We start from the raw sequence: 12,527 nt of genomic DNA on the forward strand, positions 1-12,527 counted from the left end.
AAAAATTTCTGTCACATTATTTTATTCAGAAGTTCACTGAAATATTAATAATCTTTATGCACTGTGCTGTTAGGGCACTGTCATTTAGGTGATGAGGTGAATTAATTTTTATGACACAAATGTGAGGATATTTAACCTGTTTTGGTTGGAGTTCGGCAGTTTCATACAATCCTATCCTGTCAGCTGTGGTTTCATTTAAATATTTAAAAGATGGTCTGTTCCAAACAAAATTCATGACTTTTTTTGCATTTCTTGCATTTAGGCAGGTTTCATTGTGCTTGTGCACTGAGTGTTTTGGGCAACTAAAATTCTACTTTCAAAAGAGCCATGCATTAGACCCACATTGGTTTGTCAGTCCTTCAGTATGCATGGCAGACTCAATGGCTTTCATACCAGTTGCTGACTTGCCGTTAGCCTTTTGGCTTCGGTCTCCAGCTTTCAAGACTATAGTTTCAGAAGGAATGAGTCATACGGAGGAGAGCTTACTGCCTCCAATGAGATACAACTAACCAGTAAGACAGGATAAGAGCTGGCTAGTTGTAGGATGTAGACGGAGATGTTGTTAGATTCTGATAGATCAATTGTTTAGTCTTAACGGTGTGTTATCCATTTTTATTCAGTTATGCTCTGGTGCAGCGGTCATGTAAACATCTTTAACTGAAAGCTTTACGTACTAAATAACGGCTTTCAGTTGGATGTTTATGTTACCTTGTCACTAAAAATCTCTGAATTTCCTTGTTTCAATTTACTGAACCAGAATGAATTTCTTGCCAGGTCACTTTCCTTGAAAACCTTGACTCCATTATAATCTGTCTGTAGCAAGCTACATCCCCACAGATGCCATTGGCATGGTTCTTTTTGAAATGATAGGAGGACCTTGTGGTTTCCAGAATGACAGCTGACTCTGTGCTTGACTGGCTAGGCATTTTGGAGTGATGTGGTGGAGAGATTTCTTTTGTCAATGTAGTTTAACTTTAATGAGCTGACATGAATGATGCTGTCGCTTTGCAACTCTGCTAGTTCAGTCTTTGTGCCTGTACATGTTTTCTGTTAGAGATTGAGCGCATTCACTTAGACTGAGGCTAGAGTCGTACAGATGTGATTAAGGACTCTGGTTAATGGATTAAAATCATAAAATTTACAGGGCAGAAGGAGGCCATTCGGCCCATCGAGTCTATACCAGCCCTTGGAAAGAGCACCCTACTTAAGCCCACGCCTCCATCCTATCCCAGTAACCCCACCTAAGCTTTTTGGACACTAAGGGCCAATCCACTTAACCTACACATCTTTCAACTGTGGGAGGAAACTGGAGCACCCGGAGGAAACCCACGCAGACACTGGGAGTGCAGATTCCGCGCAGACAATGACGCAAGCCGGGAATCGAACCTGGGACCCTGGAGCTGTGAAGCAGTAGTGCTAACCACTAATTACTCAAGCTATCTCTTTGGTTAGCTAAAGGATAGGTTAGGTTTTTGCCTACTGGGATATTACATAATACAAGAAAGTCACTCTTCATAGCCAGATCCACAATGGTTTCTGTTTTAATGTTGTATTTTCAATGTTCTAGAACAACATTTCTGTGTGGAGTGATTGTATAAATTCCAGTTCGTGCACCCCACAAAGAGATGTAGAAATGTCTTTGAGGTGGAGGGGTTAGGAGGTTTTGTCTGAGGTGAGTAGTGTAACTATTTGGTCACAAAGTGGTATTAGTGGAGTTCTAGAAGCTCATGTTTGCCACCCTACCAAAGAAACAAATAGTTGGGCAGTAGGTTGGGTTTCTTGTGTCATGTCCCCGATCAAATCTAGTCTTTTAGGAAAGAGTTGAGATTATTGTCAGTGGTTTGTTAAGTTTGTTCTCTTGCCCATCTCGATGGTGTTGATTGCTGGCAGTTTATACTGTTGTAAACATCCTTGACTGGAAGCTGTTTGGAGATGGATAGGCTTTCAGTCAGATGTTTGCAGCTGTTGACTGCTGCTTACTTCAATGAATCACTGCTGCTCTGACATTCCCTGGTTGAAGAGCTCTTCTAGCATTGAACTACGCCTTGGTGGAAACAGCTGATTTTTAGTACTTGTGTGGTTTCCGAGGTGAGGGAGCGCACTGCTGGGGAATACCATTCTGTTCCTCCCATTTCAATACCGCTAGAATAAACAATTGTGTTTTACCTTTCTCCTTTTCCTCTCCAAATAAGGCCCGGATGATTTAGGACTGAGATGAGGAGAAATTTCTTCACTCAAAGGTTGTAAATTTTTCTCATTCTTCACCACGAGTTTGTGGATGCTGTATCATTGTGTATATTTAAGTCTGAGATAGATATATTTGTAACCTCGGGGGATCGAGGGATGTGGGGAGTGGACAGGAAAGTGGGGCTAAGGCAGATGATCAGCCATGGTAGTATTGGGTGGCAGAGTGAGCTTGAGGGGCATAATGGTCTACTTCTATTTCTTATGTGTCTCTTCCTTCCCCCTCCCATTGGCCACTTGCCTAACTCTTGTTACCCTCCAGATTCCACCAGTGAGATTCCACCAGTGAGACTATCGATCACAAAAGTAAAGGTTTTATAAATCCACCTTCCCTTGCTATATCTTAGGTGTCAATGTATCAGCATTTACATTGTGAAAAGCAGGTGGTAATCATTCGCTCACTATAACTGGACACACCATGGTCCGTGGTACTATGGGGGCTGGTGTGCTTTATTGACACCCCCCTTAATCACATATTTGATTTGCATGTTGTAAGTTTCCTTTTGAGGTTGTCTTTTTTTAATGCAGTATCCCTTTAAGGAGCTGGCCCTTTAATTTGTCCCTCAATTGGTTAATTTGGTTTAATTGTTTTGCCCAAAAGAGTATAAATGGACACAGTGGCAACAGTGGGAGGAACTGGGAGAGCCAGAGTGTTACAGCAAGGCAAGAGGTCCATCGGCTAGCCATCAATCACCTGTTAGCAATGGGGTGGCACAGTAGCACAGTGGGTAACACTGTTGCTTCACAGATTCAAGGCCCCAGGTTCGATTCCTGGCTTGGGTTACTATCTGTGCGGAGTCTCCCCATGCCTGCGTGGGTTTCCTCCCACAATCCAAAGATGTGCAGGTTAGATCGATTGGCCATGCTAAATTGCCCTTCGTGTCCAAAAAGGTTAGGTGGGGTCACGGGGGTAGGGTGGAGGTATGGGCTTAAGTCGAGTGCTCTTTCGAAGGGCTGGTGCAGGCTCGATGGGCCGAATGGCCTCCACTGTAAATTCTATGATCTACTCCCATTTTCGAGAACTTGGTCTGTAGCCTTGTATGCTGTGACATTTCAAGTACTCATCTAAATATTTCTTAAAAGTTGTGAGGGTTCCTGCCTCTACCACTATTTCAGGCAGTGAGTTCCAGATTCCCACCACTCTCTGGGTGAAAAAGATTTTCCTCAAATCCTCTCTAAACCTCCTACCCCTTAACGTAAATCTGTGCCCTCTGGTTGTTATTGAAGCCCTGCAGTACATAAGGCCATTTGGTCCATTGAGTCTGCACCGACCCTCCGAGCACTCTACTTTGGCCCACTTCCCTGCCCAATCCCTGTAACATAGCCTGCACAACTTTGGACACTAGGGGACAATTTAGCATTGTCATTCCACTTAACCTGCACATCTTTGGATTGTGGGAGGAAACCGGAGCACCCGGAGGAAACCCATGCAGACACTGGGAGAACGTACAAACTCCACACAGCCACCCAAGTCGGAATTGAACCGGAATTGAATAGTGTGGCAATCAGAACTGCAGACAGTACTCTAGCTGCGGCCTAACCAGTGTTTTATACAGCTCCATCATAACCTCCCAGCTCTTATATTCTATACGTTGACAAATAAAGGCAAGTGTTCCATATGCCTTCTTAACCACCTTATTGACCTGTCCTGCTGCCTTCAGGGATCTTTGTACATGCACACCAAGGTCCTCTGTGCTTCCTAACATCCTACCGTTCATTGTGTATTCTCTTGCCTTGTTCGTCTTCCCAAAATGCATCACCTCACACACTTCAGGGTTAAAATCCATTTGCCACTATTCTGCCCATCTGATCAGCCCACCTAGTTTGACCTGTAATCTAAGGGTTTACCATACCACCAGTTTTCGTGTCATCTGCGAACTGGACCATACCCCCAGATTCACTTCTAGGTCATTAATTTACACTACAAACAGCAAGGGACCCAGCACCAATCCTTGCAGTACACCCCTGGGCACCAGCTTCCAGTCATAGTATCACAGATTTCCTACAGTGCAGAAGGAAGCCATTCAGCCCATCGAGTCTGCACCGACCCTCTGACAGCCCACTCCCCCGCCCTATCCCTGTAACCCCAGCTAACCTTTTGGACATGACGGGGCAATTTAGCACGGCCTATCCACCTAATCTGCACATCTTGGTACGGTGGGAGGAAACTGGAGCACCCGGAGGGAACCCTGTGAGAGTGTCTGTGGGGCTTGCACAGTCACCCAAGGTCAGAATTGAACCAGAGCCCCTGGCACTGTGTGGCAACAGTGTTAACCACTGTGCCACCCTATTAACCCCTCTATGTCTTCCTATCTTGTCTTCCTATCTACCGTATGTTGTGGCTAATCCACCTAACTTGCACATCTTTGGACTGTGGGAGAGCACTGGAGCACCAGTCTACCACTGATGTTAGACTCACTGGCCTGTAATTACCTGTATTTTCTCTACTTCCCTTCTTGAATAATAGTACCATATTAGTTGTCCTCCAGTCCTCTGGGGCCTTCCTTGTGGCCGGAGAGGATTTAAAAATTAGAGTCGGAGCCCCTGCAATCTCCTCCCTTGCCTCACAACGCAACCTAGGATGCATCTCATCTGGGTCTGGGGATTTCTCCATTTCTACGCCCACTAACACTGCCTCACACTTCATGCTAATCTGTTCAATTATATCTCAGTCCCTCTCCCTGCTTTCTATACTCCTCTAGGGAATCATCTGTTTTTGAGCCCCCTGGAGCTGCTGTAAGCTTCTCTTTATCCAACCCTGTTTATCCCTTGACATCCAGGTTTCTCTGGCCTTTTTGGTCCCGCCCTTTACGGGAACATGTTGGCTTTGCACTCTGTATTTCATTTTTAAGTGACTCCCACTGCTCTGATGTGGATTTCCCTACAAGTAGCTGCTTCCAACGCAATTTGACCAGATCCTGTCTTCTCCTATTAAAATTGGTCTTCCCCCAATTCAGAACCTTTTATTTTCAGTCCATGTCCTTTTCCATAACTCAGTAAGATTTAAATTAGTGATGGTCGCTATTACCTAAATGCTCCCCCATTGGCACTTCTACCTCCTGCCTCACTTCATTCCCTAATATTTGATCAAGTACTGCCCCTTAGAATCATAGAATCCCTACAGTGCAGAAGGAAGCCATTCGGTCCATCAAACCTGCACTGACCCTGTGATGGAGAACCCTACCTAGGCCAACTCCCCCGCCCTATCCCTGAAATCCCACCTAACCATAGCCAGTTCACTTAACCTGCACATCTTTGGACTGTGGGAGGAAACCAGAGCACCCGGAGGAAACCCATGCAGACACTGGGAGAACGTACAAACTCCACAGTCCCCCAAGGCCGGAATTGAACCTGGGTCGCTGGTGCTGTGAGGCAGCAGAGCTAACCACTGTGCCACCGTGCCACCCACTTTGACAAAGAGTCATCGGACTCGACACGTTAGCTCCTTTCTCTCCCTACAGATGCTGCCAGTCCTGCTGAGATTTTCCAGCATTTTCTCCTTCGTGCCACTTGTAGGTCTTTCTATTTGCTCACACTTCTGACCTCATAAGAACCCAAAATGAAGGAAGCCACAGAAGGAAATGAGGTGTTGTAAATCAAGAATTGGTGATAAAATAATGCCAATTTTAGCAACTGATTTGGTACTTAAACTTAATAAGTCTTTCCGCTAGTTTGTTGTCCAAAACAGAATCATTTTGTGCCAGTATACCTGCTTTATTTTGAAACGGTGCCCTTAATGTCACCAATATCTTCCTAGGTCAGAGACCAAAATTGAGACCAGAGGAGATAAGTGGGACATAGTGGGGGAATTGTGCAAATGATCCTGTTGGCCTTCATTGCAAGAGGACCTGTACAGGAGGGAGGATACCTTACTGCAGCTGTACAGGGTTTGATGAGATCACACCTGGAGTATTATGTGCAGTTTGGACTTTTTCACTAAGAAAATGTATTCTGCCATAGAGGGACTGCAGTGAAGGTTCCTGAGATGACGGGATTGTTGGATGAGGAGATATTGGGTCAGCTGGGCCTGAATTTAGAAGAATGAGAGGGAATCTAATTGAAACTGATACAATTCTGATGGGGCTGGGCAGACTGGATGCAGAAATATTGTTTCCTCTGTCTGGGATGGTGTGGGGCGGGGGGGGTCTTGAACAAGGGATCACAGTCTCCGGACTCTGACTAGGCCATTTGGAACTGAGACGCGGAGAAACTTCTTCACTCAAGAGGTTGGTGAACCTGTGGAATTCTCTACCACAGAACGCTGTGGAGGCCAAGTCACAATGTATTTAAGAAGGAAATCAATAGAATTCTAAAGTTGTCTGGGGAATGGAGAGAGAGTGGGAGTATGGCACAGAGATAGAGGATCAACCATGATCATATTGAATGATAGAGCAGGCTTGAAGGGCTTTATCGCCTACTCCTATTTTCTGTTTCCAAGACAGGACAGAAAGCTTTGTCAGAGGTAGGTTTTACATATCACACACATTTTAGTTCTCTTCCGACACAAATGGAAGACTTGGACATCTGTTTCTCTGGCTTTCTGCTGCAGTTTGTGAGGAAGACCAAACTGATTTCCTATTGACTGACTAATACTGTAGTCCTATCCTTCTCTTCCTCTGGTAATATGCCTTTGTTCTGTAACTGTGTCTGAGTGAGAACATTTTCGAGTGGGAAATCTGCTGCATCCATTTGGAGCTTCAGTTTCTTATATCCCAATTGATGACGATAAAGTGAATAGGTCTCTGGTTGAATTTTTGGTAATTGATTTCTAACATATTAAGATCCCAGACTAGACTCCAACAGTGGCTAGGATACTAGACAGCAACCCAAATATTTAAATTTTGTAGACTCTGAGGAAAGGATATTTCACTCCAGGAGTGATTTCAGGCAGAAATGGGGATCTGGTATATTAAAACAAACTTTATTACTAATACAGTATTAAAATATCTTTAACATTACACCAGAAAATAACTTGCAATTACTCCTACTCAATACAATGAATACCCTTAACAGCTATCTTCAATCCCACTTAAACAACAAGAAAAACCATCTCCGCTCTCAATCCAGTATTAAACCATTACCACATAGGAATACCTGCTTTACGGAGACCTTCTTTGAGAAAGAGCGATCTTTTGATACTGCTTTAAAGACCAGACCTGAGTCTAGTCAGAACTGTGGCGGAACCTTGGCTATATTTCTTCAGAAGATGCTTCAGCTCGCCTTGTTCTCAGACAAGTCTGCACTGCTTTATAGTCTGTTAATCAAACTGAACTGCCAGGAGAGCAAACTGCAGGACTTCTGGTCACCGCTTCATTCAACTCACAAATAAATGGCTTTCTGTAAGATGCCTTAGCTTCCCCAGCAACGGCATAATCTTACCAAGCTGAAATCTAATTAACTCGACAGGCAATCCCCTTAATCCAAACAAAATTACATATGCCCAAGCCTTTTTACAATAGTTTAATTGCACGCTTGACTCCCAAAATATACTTGCCAGTCAAACTAGGATTTCTTTTAAAACATGATTGCAGCAGTCACACACACAGGCTTTTAACCCTTACTGCACCAAATACCTATAATAACTTTTGAAATTCCTACATTCATCATGCATATAACATATTAATTAAGTTACAACCTTTTATCTTTCTCTCAATATGTGGGCTTGTATTAATTTTCAATCCCTGTATCTAATCTTATAACTGCATCTCAACACCCAGCTAATGTTCCCTTTCCAATATTAGAGAGATAATGTCGTTGATTCACCCTTTTGAAAGCCTTAGCAGTTTAGTGCTAAACTGTTAGAAAATACTGGAAATACTCAGCAGGTCAGGCACATCTGTGAAGAGAAAGATTAACATTTCAGGTTGATGACCTTTCACCAGAACATATCTATTCTTTGAAGGGTCATTGACCTGAAATATTCTGTTTCTCTCCGCAGATGTTGCTTGCGTTTTAGCCAGCATTTTCTGTTTATATTTCATGCTTCCAACATTTGCAGTATTATTTTTTGTATATTTTAATAACTGAACTCGCTGCTATCTCAGATTTCATGGAACTATTTCAACCTTCAGCTTGCTCCTAGGCACAGCTTAAAAAAACTGAGTAAGTTGAGACTATGAAGGAGCTCCATGTGAGGGTCTCCAGCATGTGTTTCACCAGAAGATGAACATGCTTGATAGAAGTATCAGTGGTCCAAGCGCTGTTTTACTCCAAACTTCACCTGCAAAGAAATGCATTCGCTATCATTGTAAATTACAATATACATGGATAACAGTAATAACTGCCTTTCCCAAGACACGGGGGCTCCACTCCCAGATCAGAATTAGAAATCTCAGCAATTGTTCCCAGTACATAAATCAGTTCCCCAAATGTGCCAGTGGGTGTCTCGTCTAACCCCAGGTTTTGTCATTTTCAGTGTAATGACTTAAAACTGCTGTTCCAAACTAGCGTGGGATTAGAAGGAAACTTGTATTGCCAGAAGCGTGTATGTAGTCTGACAGAATGGGTACTGGTGATTTAGAAAACAATGGCTGTAATAATTTTGCATAAATTATTTGTACACTTGATGCAAAATTCACCGTAAACATGCTCTTGGGTTGGACAGCCACAGCAGGAGTGTCTGAACTTTAGGCCGAGAGCACTTGCAGTATGAACCGTGAGTCCCAGACGACTCATAATTATGTGCACTTAATACAGCAAAAAACAAATACTATGGATGAAGGAAATCACCAAGCTGGTAATACTCAACGGGTCTAGCAGCATCTTTGACGAGACAACCTGAGTTGATGTTTCAGGTACGATTCCAGACCAGACCCTAACAGTTGCTAGGATACTTGACAGAAGCCTAATATTTTACTTTAGCTTTGTAAGACTGAGGAAAGGATACTTCGCTCCAGGAGTGATTTCATGAAGAAATAGGAATATGGTATATTAAAACAAACTTTATTACTAACACAGTATTATTAACTTTAACATCATAAAGACAACCGCTTGCTATTACTAGATAAACAATGCTTAACAATAGAATGAAACAATAACCCTTAACGGCTATCTTTATCTCCACTCAATATCTCGGGTCACAATCCACTTTTAAATACAGTTAGCAGACTCCGGAATATTTGCTGTAAACAAATGTCCTGGATATACCACTTTTAGAAAAAGAGGTGCCTCCGGAACCAGCTGCAGATTCTTGCTTGCCTGTTTCAAACCACTGTTTGAACTGCCAGCCTGAGACACCGCTTCTCTCCTGTACACAGGCAAATATTTAATCATTGTTTTGAGAGAATAAGCGTTCATAGAACGATCCGAACTGAACCTTTTCTTCATAAACTCAGCAGCTGACTGCCTCAGCCGCTGGCTCCTCTTATTAACGACATCACAGTAGTTAGCACTGCTGCCTCACGCCAGGATACCAGGTTTGATTCTGACCGCGGGTGACTATCTGTGTGGAGTTTGCACGTGTCCGTCCCCCCCCCCGGCGCCGTGTCTGCATTGGTTTGCTCCAGGTGCTCCAGTTTCTTCCCACAGTCCAAAGGTGTGCAGGTTAAGTGGATTGGTTATGCTAAATTGCCATGGGGTTACGGGGTTAGGGGTGGGGGATTGGGTCTCGGTAAAATGCTCTATCGGAGCAAAGGCCGGTGCAGACTCAATGGGCCGAATGGCTTCCTTCTGCACTGTAGGGACTATATGATCACATTAAGCTGAAAACTGCCTCTAATTATCTATTCCCTTAGGAATGCTCTTAATGAAAATAAAATTCCATTAGCCCTACTTAAGCAAAAAAATATCCCTGGCTGTAATGACTTATGATTTTACTTTTTCTTGCGATTTTACTTTACGATGCTTTATTAGTCTCCAAAAAGCCTAGCTGCCTTTCAAACCAGGATTTTTAACATCATGACTGCAGCAGTCACATACTAATTCAGGCTTTTAACCCTTACTGCATCAAATACATATAATGCAATATATCTGAAATCCCTACATTCATCACCGGATAATAACCTTTCAGATCATAGTATCTGCTCACATTTTCATAGAAATTGCAGTGCAGAAGGAGGCCATTCAGCCCATCGAGTCTGCACCGGCTCTTGGAAAGTGCACCCTACCCAAGGTCAACACCTCCACCCTATCCCCATAACCCAGTAACCCCACCCAACACGAAGGGCAATTTTGGACACTAAGGGCAATTTATCATGGCCAATCCACCTAACCTGCACATCTTTGGACTGTGGGAGGAAACCGGAGCACCCGGAGGAAACCCACGCACACACTGGGAGGATGTGCAGACTCCGCACAGTGACCCAAGCCGGAATCGAATCTGGGACCCTGGAGCTGTGAAGCAATTGTGCTATCCACAATGCTACCGTGCTGCCCTTCGAACAAATATTGATAATGAGTTTTCTACACTTTCTCTTCACCCATCTTTTGATCCTTTACTTGTCTCCTTTTACCTTTTCAATCTCTCCTATCACCCCTTCCCTTTAGTTCATTCTTTGCTGCTGTATTTGTTTGAGAACTGTGCATTTCTGTTTTCCAGATCTGATAAAACATTATCTTTTTTTAAATAAATTTTGAGTACCTAATTTTTTTTCCCAATTAAGGGGCAATTTAGCGTGGCCAATTGGCTTTTAAGGTTGTGGGGGTGGGACCCACGCAGGCACTGGGAGAATGTGCAAACTCCACACGGACAGTGACTCGGGATCAAACCCGAGTCCTCGGCGCCGTGAGGCAGCAAAACATTATCAATGTAAACGTTAATTTACTTCTTTCTCTGTTGCTGTGTATTTCCTGTGTTTTCAGCTTTTATTCTTATTCTGTAGTTTGTCCTATTTGGATTTCTATGTCATCACTTTGACTCATTCATTTCACAGTTCTTCAAGTGGAATACCAAGATCTGTTAGCACCTGCGGCATCAGATAGCTGCAATTATTGGAAGTTGGGGATTTATATTTGTATATGAGTTGGCTATCGCTTGACAATCCAGTTGTCATTTTATGTCTTATCCATGAGTAATTCATGAGTACTTTTCGGGACACCCAACACTGCTTTAAAATGAGTGACAAAGCTTTGACTAGATTGTGGTTTCCAGTCTAATTCGCACTAGTTAGCGTAGAGAGGGGAAATTCTCGGGTATTAACTGGACCTGTCTGCAAACAATGTGACTTGACTGAGTGGGATAAAAACTCATAGAGTTGGTCCATGTTAGGCGCAGTTTGGATGCAGGGCTAATTTCCATTGTTGCCAACCGTGAATACGACTATAGTTCAGAGAATGCTGTAATAATGTGATTGAGTGTTTTTTTTCCCCTAATATTTCTATCTGAAATTCCTACACAAATGCAAACAAAGCCAGATTCCTAATTCTCATGTCACTTCAGCCAGCAACAATATGGGGTCTTTGTGCTGTTGGCGTTGGCGACTTCTGTCCGTTTCCCCAGCAACGCCACCAGAACAGACCGTTGAACAAAATCTCATCTGTGGCTTGTGCTAAATGAGCTGATTAGCTTGGATAGGGGTGGGAAGACCAGAGTTGGGGAAGCCTGGTTAAGGTGCAATGACTGCTATTAGAAGTGGATGTGAGGTGAGAAAAGGACAGGGTTGAGCAGTGCTGCCCTCCTCTCCCACCTTGTTTACAGCTTCCTGACATCCACTGGACACAGATAATGGCTACCTGAGTAAGTTATTGAACAACAGCTTGCGTCTTTAACATAGCAAAAATGTCAAAGTCAGCCAGTCCTTGGGAGGTAATTAGGAACATAGGGAAAAGGGAAGATTATTTACCTCTCAAGCCTATTCCCCCGTTCAGTAAGACCCTGGCTGATTTGTAAGCAAAATCCATCTATCTAGCTTTGCCCCACACCTATTATCTTCGGATAACAATCCATCAATCTCATTTAAAATTTACAGAATATGTGGCGTAGTGGTACTGTCACTCGACTAGTGATCCAGAGACCCAGGGTTAAATCTCTGGGGATTGGAATCCCACAATGGCTTTATAAAACCCTGGTTAGACCACACCTGGAATATTGTGTCCAGTTCTGGTTCCCTCATTATAGGAAGGATGCGGATGCCTTGGAGAGGGTGCAGAGGCGATTTACCTGCTGTCAGGACTGGAGGGCATGTCTTATGAATAAAGGTTGAGGAAGTGGGGCTTTTCTCACTGGAGCAAAGAAGGAAAGAGAGGTGACTTGATAGAGGTGAAGAAGGTGATGAGAGGCATGGATAGAGTGTATAGCCAGAGACTTTTCCCCAGGGTGGAAATGGCTGTCATGAGGGGACATAATT

General features: G+C 43.5%; 1 protein-coding gene across 8 annotated transcripts in view; it reads left to right on the forward strand.

The window, feature by feature from the left end:
• Nucleotides 1–12,527, forward strand: part of nfyc (nuclear transcription factor Y, gamma) — a 128,582-nt gene that overhangs the window by 63,429 nt on the left and 52,626 nt on the right. The window lies entirely within an intron of this gene.

The sequence above is a fragment of the Scyliorhinus torazame genome, chromosome 1 (assembly GCF_047496885.1).
Source record: "Scyliorhinus torazame isolate Kashiwa2021f chromosome 1, sScyTor2.1, whole genome shotgun sequence".
NCBI lineage: Eukaryota > Metazoa > Chordata > Chondrichthyes > Carcharhiniformes > Scyliorhinidae > Scyliorhinus > Scyliorhinus torazame.